At 40.0% G+C, this 11,854-nt stretch overlaps 1 protein-coding gene across 2 annotated transcripts in view; it reads left to right on the top strand.

The window, feature by feature from the left end:
- The first annotated feature begins 4,562 nt into the window (after positions 1-4,562).
- LOC121657073 (zinc fingers and homeoboxes protein 2-like) overlaps positions 4,563-11,854 on the top strand; it is a 146,331-nt gene continuing 139,039 nt past the window's right edge. For both annotated transcript variants that reach the window (XM_042012439.1, XM_042012438.1), the window contains exon 1: positions 4,563-4,784. The gene's annotated coding sequence lies outside the window, so the exon portion shown is untranslated. The remainder of the gene's footprint in view (positions 4,785-11,854) is intronic.

Raw genomic sequence — 11,854 nt, 5'->3', positions numbered from 1 at the left:
ATGATTGTGCTTGGCTTAACTCTAACAATAGAACTATTGACACCAAGACCTTCAATTAGAAGCATTAGGAGACCTCACTAGACTTCACAAGACTAAATATGATTTAAAGCTACTCATGCAATTTGGGTCACGAGTCCAGATTACTGTGGTTGTGTTTAACAAACTTTTTGTGGCAAACTTAGATAACAAAGCACATCTATGTGTGAGTAACTTTGCAGTCATCGTTTAGTTGTTTTTTTGTAAAAACAGGAACTTCCATCTGGTTTGGCTCCGATCCCTCTGAAAAGCTTTGGATTTTTTGGCTGCGACATAAAGTCTGCAAAGTCAAAGTGAGCAGCGCTGTGTCGGCCCAAAAGCCCAGAGCCAGGGCTCATAACCTCCATGAGCCGAGGATTCTGCAGCAGCCCGATCAAACTGCAAACAGGAGTTCATGACTCACAACAAATGTGTTCAGAAGGAAATTATGAAGATAAAAATCAAACACTTCCACAGAAACTTTTTACAGGTTTAAATAAATCCAAAACCAGGCTGTCAACAAACAGTCTGGCCCAAAATATTTGATGAAAAGTATTCATCACAGGTGTCCTCACACCTGTAAAGTGGAGTTTACTTTTGTTGTGTTTGACTGAGGTTAAGGAAAATAAACTAGTTGGTAAAGTTTAGGAAATTATTATTTTTGTGTTAATCTTTTGAGCCTTATGCCAACTTTTAGGCCTCTGCTGCAAAAGTTGCATAAATCTCTGCAACCACAAGGTCCATTTGAACACTTTTGGAGTTACTGTAAAGTGAACACTCATAAGATTTGTTAAGATATGTGTAAAAGCCATTTATGTTTACCTTTTTTTTTAGTTTATCTGTTTACCAAATTGGGATAGTATTGTGTTTGGAGGGTATTGAGCTGGTTGTGTTGCATGGGTTTCGTTTTATCTACAGGTGATTTTAAATAGAATAGGTGGATGGTGGGGGAGTTCTTACTGTAGCCATGAGAAACCCACCGAAAGCAGCACTTTTTCATTCTTTTTGGGTTGTAACGAACAAAATCCAGTTTTTAACTTAAAATTTTCTAATAAACGGAAGCATCACCCAAAGGAACCCTAAAGTTTGGATAAAGAAATCCTTACACTTGCCATCCACACAGAGGCGGACAGAGTAACCTCTACAATGTGTGAATGCCAGTATGTGTGTGTATAGAATAAATGAAGACGGCAAATAGCACATATGAGAGAGAAAATCAGGCTTGTCTAAAATGAAAATAAAAACACTTTCAGGATGAATTTGAATATCCCTTTAGATGATCTAAATAGTACATAAGTGAACATTATCTCTGCAAAGACCAACTCTGATATCATGAAGCAGAACTAAATTAGAGATATTTTAGCAGACATTTCAGGTGAAGTCTTCACAAAGACCATTTAACACAGTGTGGCATCACACATTCTCAAAGTCCACAGCTTGGGAGACTTTGGTTTTAAAGGGTTAACAAATGTGAGAATGGAAACTCCTAATTGGGCTTCATTACTTTCCTAGTACCGGATCATGATGCTACAGGTCATTTAAATCCTGTTTTGTTCCAGTGTGTAACCTTTATGTCAGCAAACTGGCAGAAATTTACTTTCCATAACCACATTTTCATTACTGTAAAGATTTGAACAAAAAATCATGTTAAAATGAGCAGCTCTTAGAAATTCATTTCAATTCAAACAACTTTATTTATCCCCATGAGTTTAGTTAACAGTCTACCAGATGTGTAACATTCAAACAGCATAAACACATTATTATATTCTTACAAATACAGCTGCTCAAAGTGGCAAAAAAGGGAAGAAAACAGGCCCTCAGCACATCAGTGCAAACACTCCGGCAGTGTGCTGAGCTGTGACACCAAATAATAACTTCTCTTTTCCTCGTTCAGGTCGCTTCATTTGATTAATTGCAACGAGGAGGCCAGAGGCTGCAAGTGTCTCTGTCACAAGACAAGAAAAGAAGCTCACAACCTCCAAAAACCACACTGATTTCACTTTATCATGTGCAGTTTCAAAGTCATAGTTTGACTAATTTAACCGCTGCTAAAAACTCTTCTTTGTTCCTCTGATTTCCCCTTTTATTAAAGTGTCTTTTTAGTCATAGTTTTTGTTGCCAAACCACAGTAATATGCTAATTATCTCTTTCTCTCTTTCACACATCTTCATGTTTTATGCTGTGGTGTAAAAAATTCTAATAACCACCTGGTTAATTAGTGGATGTTAACTGAAACATTATAGAGTGGTTTCATTCAGCAGAGGTTCCTCATTTGAAAGTTGCTCGTCACCAAAGCCGACTTCTTTAAGTTCTCTGTTTGAGGGGTCTTAATTTAAAAAAAAAAAAAATTCTTTGGACATGGAAGGATCACAGAACAGGCCTACAGGAGTCCAAAGTGGCCTAGAAGCTGGAAAGCCCCAGTATTTGGTCTGAACATAAATATTGTTGGGAAGAGAATATGACTATTATAAATAAAGGGAGAAAAAACCCCAGAAAACCACAAACTACAAAAACCAAAACAGCTACAAAAACTATAAACAATGTCGCTGATTTTGTATTTTTTATCTTTGCCTTGGAGCCCAATTTTCTTCTATTTATTTGTGTCCTTAGTGGTGGAGAAACAAACTTTAACAATCATTAAATTATGTAAAATCATCTACAGTAAGAACTCTTTTAATCACAAAGGGAGACAAACTTTTCCTTTCCAGGTCTCGACTGTCCTGCAGGGCAATTTGTTCCTCCAACACTTTTCATCTGCTGAAAGAGATCTGCGGTTCTTGATTACTATTTTAAAGACTACTTTAAACCTTGAGTGGTTCAGTTTTTAACTTTTGTTGCTAAGCAATGTTGGCCAAAACTGTGCTTATTGGTTAGAGCTGGCACTTTTTGCCTGGCAACATTACCTGATTGTGTATTCTGGAGACACTGGCAAGAGCTTCCAATTGCTGAAAACTCTTCAGCAAAAAATGGTTCAGACTGTGACATCGATCCTGTTCTGAAGGCCCTGTGTTATTTTCACAGGCTTGCCCTGAAATAATTTGATGTTTTGAAATAGGCAATGTCCTAATGGGCTGTTTCTTGGTGAATTTTACTTTAAACTCCTAACCATTCATTTACAGCAACATATTAAATGCAATCAATTATATTAGGATTGAAAATTTCTTTTAAACATCTAGTGATTCAGAATGTTTTACATAATACTGACAATATAAAACACAACAAGTACAAGCAGTTATAATTATGTAGACATGTGTCTCTGAAAGAAATATGAATGGCAAATATAGCATTTAAAAAATAATAATAATAAAAATAAAACACAATCAAATGGGGCAAACCAAACAAATCAGCTCCAGGTATTTGTTGTAGTGATTGACAAAGATTTTCTATGGAGGAAAATATCAAAACCATTAAACAATATTTAAGCGATATCAAACTGACAAAAAAAGTTCTAATTTCATCAATAATAAGTGAGTTGGTGAAGGTAGAAAGTGATTCATTATAATCATTAATAAGGAACAATTTTGTAAATTTTTTTTAGAATTTCAGTTAAAACTTAATTAATTATCTGATTAATAAAAAAAATAAGCTAACAAAACACCCCTGATCTTGATATTACTTGCTAAATTAAAAATAAACATAAAGATCTTTACAATAACTATGGTGTAGTTCCCAGATTCGCCTGTCGGTGTCGCTCTCTGACATCTTTTCAGAGCGGCGTAAAGGAGACGTTTATACATTTATTGCATCTGATCTGCAACAACAAGCCCATTTATCAAAAATGCATGAGCTGGTGAAATGCAAACAGCAGTCTGACGAACGGGGAGAAACTTTACTACCACTCCCACATCACTTCCCTTTAAAGCATTACTCCATAATTCTTTAGATGCTCATTTATTACCAGCTGCTTAACGGGCTGAAGATGCTGCTGCTGCACCAGAGCAGGATGCTGTTTGCGAGGTCAGCCACAGGATCAAACAGGTGTTACAAGGAAATTTGAGCGCTGGTATTTCCTCTATTGTTTTATTTCTTTTTCTAAAAATCATTTTCTTGTCATGTCTTTTCTTTGCGTTGTTTTTCTTTTTTTTTGAATAAGTGTTAAACTCACAAACACGCGCTTCTAAATGTAGCATGTATATATATGTTTGAGGAAAATAAACAAGTTAATAAGTGGTTGCTATACATCGCATCTGAGAAGTAACCCATTAAAGATGATGCAAAGGCAAATTGGTGTTACAATATGGGATAAAAGTGGCATTTCATTAAATAAATTCATTATAAAGTCAGAGCGGAGCACTACAGCGGCTGTTTGTATATAGGAAGCTTCCAGTGCTAATCACAGTCATCCATGCTGTAAGTCATGAAACAGCAAAGTGGTGCAGATCGGGGCTGCTGGAGGGGAACAGAGGTGCATGGCTTTCACATGCCTGCGTCTCTCCACCGCAACCCGACCAGCCGTGCCAGCGTCCGGCAAAGCTGTAATCCAAACTTTTCTGTACATTTTCACGTCACCTGGACGCGAAACATAAATTTGGCATCCTATGCAAATATATGCTGACGTAAAAGATCATGTGGTTTTTGTCGTCGATCCCCCCTATGAGCAACGAGGAGGTGTTTTTTTTCTCCTCTCTACTGTTGTCTTTAGGTTAGCTATGCTACAATCTTTACTGTACCCAGCGCTAGCTATATGCGCCCCGCACCGCACCACTTTGGATATCTGGGAATAATCAACTTCCAGCCTGTCGCACCTCGCAACCACAGACTACACACAGGTAGGACACAAGGGAAACTTCTTATTTTTTCAACTCCTAGAGGGAAATCCTAACCAAAGTGACCGCAAAAGTGAAGTTATTAGAGCGGCTTGTTTGCAGCCAGACTAGCAGCCTGGCTGACTGGCTCTCCCTGCCCAGGCTGCTGCTGCTAGCGACCGTCCCCCTCCATCACAGCCGCTCAGAGTGGGAATCACCTTGCTATCACCCAGCAAACATCCACGGCAGCCAAACTGGAATCAAAACAGTTAGATACCTGGTTGTCAGGTAACTTTAGTTGCTGTGTGACTGCATAGTCCTCGGTTATGTTTTAGAACAGTTGTCAGACAAGTGAATGTCATCCGGTTCGCGATGTTTCTGGTAGCCAACTTTTGCCGTCCCCCCCTCCACCCCCGGAGAAAGTGCCCATAATAAATTTATTAGCCAGCGGAGGCTAACCGTTAGCCAGTTAGCCCCCGCTAATGATGGGCAACCCCGTGAAGCTAAGTGCTTTAGCTTTAGCCTTTCCCCCGCACACCACAGCACAAAACGTGGCTGTCCGTTTCTGGATGTTATCCTTTCATGTCGGGAAATGCATTTGTTTTGGCTGGTTTCCTCTTCACTTCTTCCACTCCCAAGTCAGCGTTAGTCTGCCGAGTCAAGTAGAGAGAAAAACAAAATGCAGTTTTCTCTTTTTTTTTTATATTCTTTTTCGGTGACAGAGTGACGGCGGAGCCAGTGGCTGTTAGGGTTGCGGTGTCGGTTCAAGTGTTGTTATTGCCGCTGTACGTAGGTTCAAACGGGGCTAGCTAGCAGACAGCCAGTCTGGCTGGTTGGGTCATCTGAGGTGAAGCCGCCGTCAGCGGGCTGTATAGAAACAGACTCTCTGCTTACAGCGGACTGTTTTTAAACAGTTTACCGAAGCAGACGCTCACGTTACTCACTCACTCTTCCTTTTACCTGCCTTTAAACAAACTGTTTCTTATCTCGGAGATGCTTTTCGGGCTGTTTTATATCCAAGCGGATTGTTCGTATAAAAACTGTGCCACAGTCGCGGTTGTAACGTACAGCAGATTAGTTTGCTATTAAACTGCTTTATTTATTGGATTTACGTCCTTTTCGAGAATATGTGGAGGCAAATAAGTAAAATAAGTTTGTTGGGTTATGTGTTTGTGTAAGTTAATATACAAACGGCTGCTGGTTTGGTCCAGAAGACTGGTTGCCTGTTTGGTAAGCAGACGCTGACTTGGTGCCAGTTAATGGCAGACTGGTTTTCTACTGGTTTTACATTGAAGCACCGCTGTACATAGCAGCAGTCTGTATTTGGTAGCTTTTAAAGGAGATTTTGAGAAAAGCAGCACATCTGTAGTTAGTTCATGTGGAGAAGCGCTTTGTCTTGCATTTAACCTCGTTTTAATCAGATGTTTAAAATCTGTAGCCTGAAACTAGTGTTGTAAGTCTGGCTTTCAGGTGCTTTTATAAAGGAATTGACTGTTGTACAAACTTATTTATAGCTGGTTTGTTGACCTAGAAAGCGTATATGGAACTGTGTTTATATGGCAGCCCCCTTCCTCCTGATTCTGTCTATAGTCAAACTTTTTCTTTTTTTTCCAAGTTCACACACTCTGTGCGCTGTATGTTCCCTGACCTAATTTCCTACCCAAAATCTTGTTACATAAAATCATGAATAATTAGGTGCAGCTAGCTGGCAGGCTGGTTTAAGCCATATGCAGAGATGCGGTTGCGAGTGAAAATGCCATCGTGACCAGTCAGACAAATGTTATCAATAAAAACCTTGTTTTTTTTTTATTCCTTGTGTGACCTGCTGTAGTCAGATTTTACACTGAAGGACATACAGGAGGAGGATTTTTTCTTTCAGGCTTAGAAGAACAGGTGTGTAAACTGAATTTGGGCAGGTTTCACCCTCCGCCACATCCCTGACAGTGTGACTGAAGTGTGTCTTGGCTCTTGGAAATCATTGGAGAGGCTCATATTTGGCAGGAGCTCCTCCTCCTCCTTCTCCTCCTCCTTTCTCTATACTGCCCGGTGACAGCGTTAGCATTCACCTCCCAACAGCCACTCCACTGTATGGCTCATGTTCAAACTGTGCCATTTTTTTTTTATTTATTTTTTTTTATTTTTAAATATTATCTTCCTCTCCCCTGTTCTGGTTCATAATCACATTTCCTTTTCCATTGACCGACTTTTTGTCTCATATTTTGATGCTATTGTATCTGTGCCGTGTCAAGCTTTTTAATCCTATGATATGGATGCAGGGATCAGTCAGTCATGCTGCCAGTCTCCAAATCAGACCGTGCTCACTTGCTCTTTGGCTGCTATTTATTTGTCACAAACACACACACACACACACACACACACGCAGCATGCAGCTCTCGTGCCCTTTCCTTTCCTCACTACTACTCTCACATCACGCACACTCTTTTCCTCTTCCTGCTCTGACAGCCGCTGTGTCTTTTACACACATTTTGCCAATTCCTAGGAAGCACAGCTGTGATTTGCTATTGCTACCTGACCTGTCACCCCAATATACATTTCCTTATACATCTACACATTCGCGCTGGACACGAAATTGTGGAAAAACTTCAGCTGGACCTGTGTTTCCCATATTATTTGTCACAACAAGAAAGGACTCCGTTCTGGGTTTGCATTGCCCTCAACAGCATTCAGTCACGAGGGCTCATGACAGCCATAAGAGCCTCACACACTCACACATACACCATCCGACAACTAGCATCACACACATCCTTTGTCGCTCTGTCAAATTGCTATTAATTTCTCACATACACACACACACACACACACGCTGAAAGCATGCATAACAGCTGCATCTTGCACACACACACACACACACACATGTTCAGCCTTCTTCTTTTCTTTTTTTCCTGCCACTCACTCCTTGTTGCTTTTATTTCAGTCATACGCTCAAAACACACACACATGCACTTCTGTTGCTATTGGTGCTTTATGAAATAGTAGGAGGCTGCGTGTGTGTAGGTGTGTGTTTGGGAAGGAGAGTACGAGCACGTCCGGTTGTGTGCGAGTGAAGTGGTGGTGATTTTCTCTGTGTGTGTGTGTATGTGTGGTGAGTCACTGGAGCATGGGTTGGCCAGAAACTCTGTGTGTGAGTGTGTATGTCATAGCGTCCACCCTATCTCGTGGCTGGAGCTCTTCGTGGGGAAACTCAGCGCAGACGCACATGCTGGCTGTATCGGGTCTGTGCTGCTGCTGTTGGACCAAACCCACTTTCCACGTCGACTGGGAGGTTTTTTTTTTTTTCTTTTTTTTTTTTTTAGGGGGGATTTTGTGTCAACATGAACACCAAGCAGCCACATTTCACCTGATATCGTTCCAAACAAGAAATTAAGTCTTTTTTTGGTGCATTCTGCAAAATTTATTCCTGATTCCTTGAAATTAATTTGGATATCTCTTTCAAGGATATGTTTTTACTCACTTTACTGAAATGAATAAGGCTCAAGATTTCTCATTAAAAAATTTCTGCCTGGCAAATTTTCCATACTGACTTTCAAAAAGTTTTGCATGAAGAGTTTGCATCTGTACAACCACATCAAGAAAACACCTTGATCTCTTTGTCAGGTTTCTCATAACATTTCTAAACAGCCTCAGCTGTGCTGCAGACCACATATCTACTGAAGGAAGCCAATGTCATCAGGGAATACTGTTGACATGAAGGGGGTATATTTAGTCTGCAACACTGTTATAGTAGGTGGTCCATAAGTATGAATACCAGGAACTAAGGAGTATCACTTCCACAAGCTTGTTCTACTCCCACATTGCAACCTGTTGCCACGTCTTTCCTGGTGAATAAAGCACACAACCTGGCCATTCATTTCATGTACAATGATGTTGGCCTGCGTTGCTGTAGCAACCACAACCATGTTGCTTGTTTATGAATCCGTTCTTTTATCTTGCAGATGTTGAGCCTTGTGCTTGCTCATTTTTTCTGCTTTCAGCACTTCTTCAGTAAGTGATCGTTAACTTGTGGCCCAAATATCCCGCCTCTTGACAGGAACCTTTGTCACATTCAGCCGCCTGCCAGTTTCATTAAGTACGCTTTGCTAGTAGTTGGTTAGAGTCACTTTTTTCCTTCAAAAATACCTTCATTATTCATGACATACATTCAACAACGTGTTGAAAACATTCCTTAGAGATTTTCCTTCTTATTGACATGACAGCATCACACAGGTGCTGCAGGTGTGTCGGCTGCACATCCATGAGGAGAATCTCATGTTCCACCACATCCCAAAGCCAAAGATTGAGATCTGGTGACTGTGGAGGCTATTGAAGACCAGTGAACTCATTGTCGTGTTCAAGAAAGTAGTTGGAGATGATCTGAGCTTTGTGACATTGTGGATTATTCTGCTGGAGGCTGCCATCAGAAGATGGCACACTGTGGCCATAAAGGGATAGACCCCACACCATTACACCATCAGCAGCCCAAACTGTTGATACAAGGCAGGATGGATCCATGCTTTTATGTTGTTTACACCCAGTTCTGACCCTACCATCTCAATGGAGACTCATCAGACCAGGCATTGGGTTTTGTTGAGTCTGTGGGTAGCTTCAGATTCAGCAGTGGCACCCAGTGTGGTCTGCTCTGGTGGCCCATCTACCTCAAGGTTGGCTGTGTTGTGTTCAGAAATGGTATTCTGCATACCTTGATTGGAACCAGTGGTTATTTAAGTCAAGGTCAACTTGTTTTGACCATGTTTTCATAACCGAATGCATTGAGTTGCTGCTTTGTGATTGGCTGACGAGCTATTTGTGTTAACAAACAATCAAATAGCTAATAGTACCTAATAAAGAGGCAGGTGGGAGTATTTTGGCTATTTGAGAAAGTTGTGATCCATCTGTATAAATAATCCAATATCTTGGTGTAGACTCCAACTAGTCAGCTGTGAATGACACTGCTCTTCAGCCCAAACTCTACTCTGTTGTAGCTGTTGGTATGAGAAGTCAGATTTAACCGTGAAGACACTTTAATCTCTTATATTATATTATATGTATACAGTGGTTCAGCTCAGCAATGTTGGAAAGTTGCCAGGTATTGCCTGTAAAAGAACAGTTTGATTGACCTGATAAAATCCTGAGAGGCTTAAAGTGTCTTTTCTAAAGCTAACTGGAGAAATGTGTCAGCTTACAGCAACCTGTATAACCATTCTGAATTTTTCTGGTTCTGGCACAGGAAGAGGACACTCTTCCTTCTGCCCTTAGAAGCTTAGATTGCTTGGTAGTTTTTCCAAACTGGGAATGAGTCAATGAGCCGAGCCCTCAATCTGCATACTTGAATGGATCAGTTAGTAGAGAGTTGTGGTCAGTGATTCAGAAGACTCAGACGGAGCCACGCTGAATGATTCAGCTCAGAGACTGTTTCATTATTGATTTATCTACCCACTTTACTCAAGAGTTTGAAATGTATCTTTAATAATCCTCTGCAATCCCATTTTCATTTACAAGACAACTTTGAAGTGATCTTTTTGGTTTAACAGGCTGCACAAGCAGCTCAAAGGTACCTTTTTTTGCAGTCGCTTTGGCGCTGAGCAGAGACGTCTCAAATACCTGTGTGGTTGACAAATGATTGACCGCCATCATATTGACATGATAATACAGCATGAGAGTCCTGTGGCAAAAGTCCTGTTTTAGTAACTCGTCCTGGCTGCTAAAAATAAGTAAAATCTTTTAGTTGATGGACAATTTTTTGCAAGCTGAGCTCATATTTTTAGGAAAAAAAAATCCTGTCCAGCACTGAAAACTCACACAGGTCAAACCAGGAAGTGAAGTAGACAACTTATCGTTTTCTTTTCTTTTTTTTTTTTTAACTTTACATTTGAATGTCATGTTCTCCCAAAAATATAGCCTAAGCAGGGATAAAAGCAAACTTCAATATAATGACAAAAAGAGAAATGCAAATGAGTTATTTTTCTGGTTGAGATGAGACGAGCTCAGTGGTGGGTGTGTGCTTGTCAGCTGTGAGCTCTGTAAAGTAATTAATATTAATGTAACATGAAAAAAAAATGGGCTTCACTTCTTTCCGTCTGCAGGAAGAGCGGTAAAGAAAGCTGGTCCGTGTCCAGCCCTGCAGGGAGCTGTACGACAGGAAAACAAGCCAACAAGTAAACATGTCATCCTCCACATGATCAAGTGTCTGTCCGGGCCAATCAATGACAAGTGTGTCGCCTTGTTTTTTTTTTTTTGTTTTTTTTTTGTTTGTTTTTTTTAGCTTTTGCTGCAGTTTTCTCTCCTCCAGGCCAATTGGTTTAACGTTGATCTGTAGTCCAGAGCTTCATCAGCAGCATCTAAACACCTGAAACACCTTCCAGGGGACACACAAGCTTAAAGAATCAGATGCAGTTTTATACACAGTCAGTTTTAGTTAATCTGTATATTTTTTACTTTTTTTCTGGTGCAAAAAGTCTGTTCTCAGCATTGCATCTTTGTGTGATGATGCATCTTTTTTGGCTGTTTTCTGTTTTAGCCAACGTTAACACACAAATCTGGTATTAATGGGATGTGTCTGGTCTTAACCTAAGAGTGAGAAGTGTGCCAAAAATCATTACCCTGCTCTGAAGTTTTACGGTGGACAGGGTGGCAAAGAAAACGGGATTTATGCTTCTAGAAGTGTCGCTGTTGTGATGCTGCATCCTCAATCACACTTCTGAGGAATCAGCTTAAAGATAAAGGAGCAGATCTTATCCAAAATAATGCAAGTTTGCTTTTGAAGGAGGAAAAATGATCTTAAATGTATGCAGGATCTGCTGAAAGTCTGTCGTTTTGACATGCTTTAACACTCTTTAGGAAAAAAAAAGTAGCCAAATTTGTTTCTGCTTTATGCCATCAATCATCTGGTGAAAGTAGGTGTCACTTTTTTCTCTCTCAGCTATTTAATTTTAGTGTGAACCACTTCAAAAACAGATGCTGCGTTTGTTACCACTTCTTATATTTATTTATTTATTTAGCTTCTTAAATCTCCAAGAAGTCATTTTTATTCATGAAGATAGAAAAGACTGCTTATTTTTTCATTAAAGCCAGCAGCGTGTGTGTTTCTCAATTACTAA

Source organism: Melanotaenia boesemani, chromosome 17 (genome assembly GCF_017639745.1).
Source record: "Melanotaenia boesemani isolate fMelBoe1 chromosome 17, fMelBoe1.pri, whole genome shotgun sequence".
NCBI classification, from domain to species: Eukaryota; Metazoa; Chordata; class Actinopteri; order Atheriniformes; family Melanotaeniidae; genus Melanotaenia; species Melanotaenia boesemani.
This window is presented reverse-complemented; position numbering and strand designations above follow the sequence as displayed.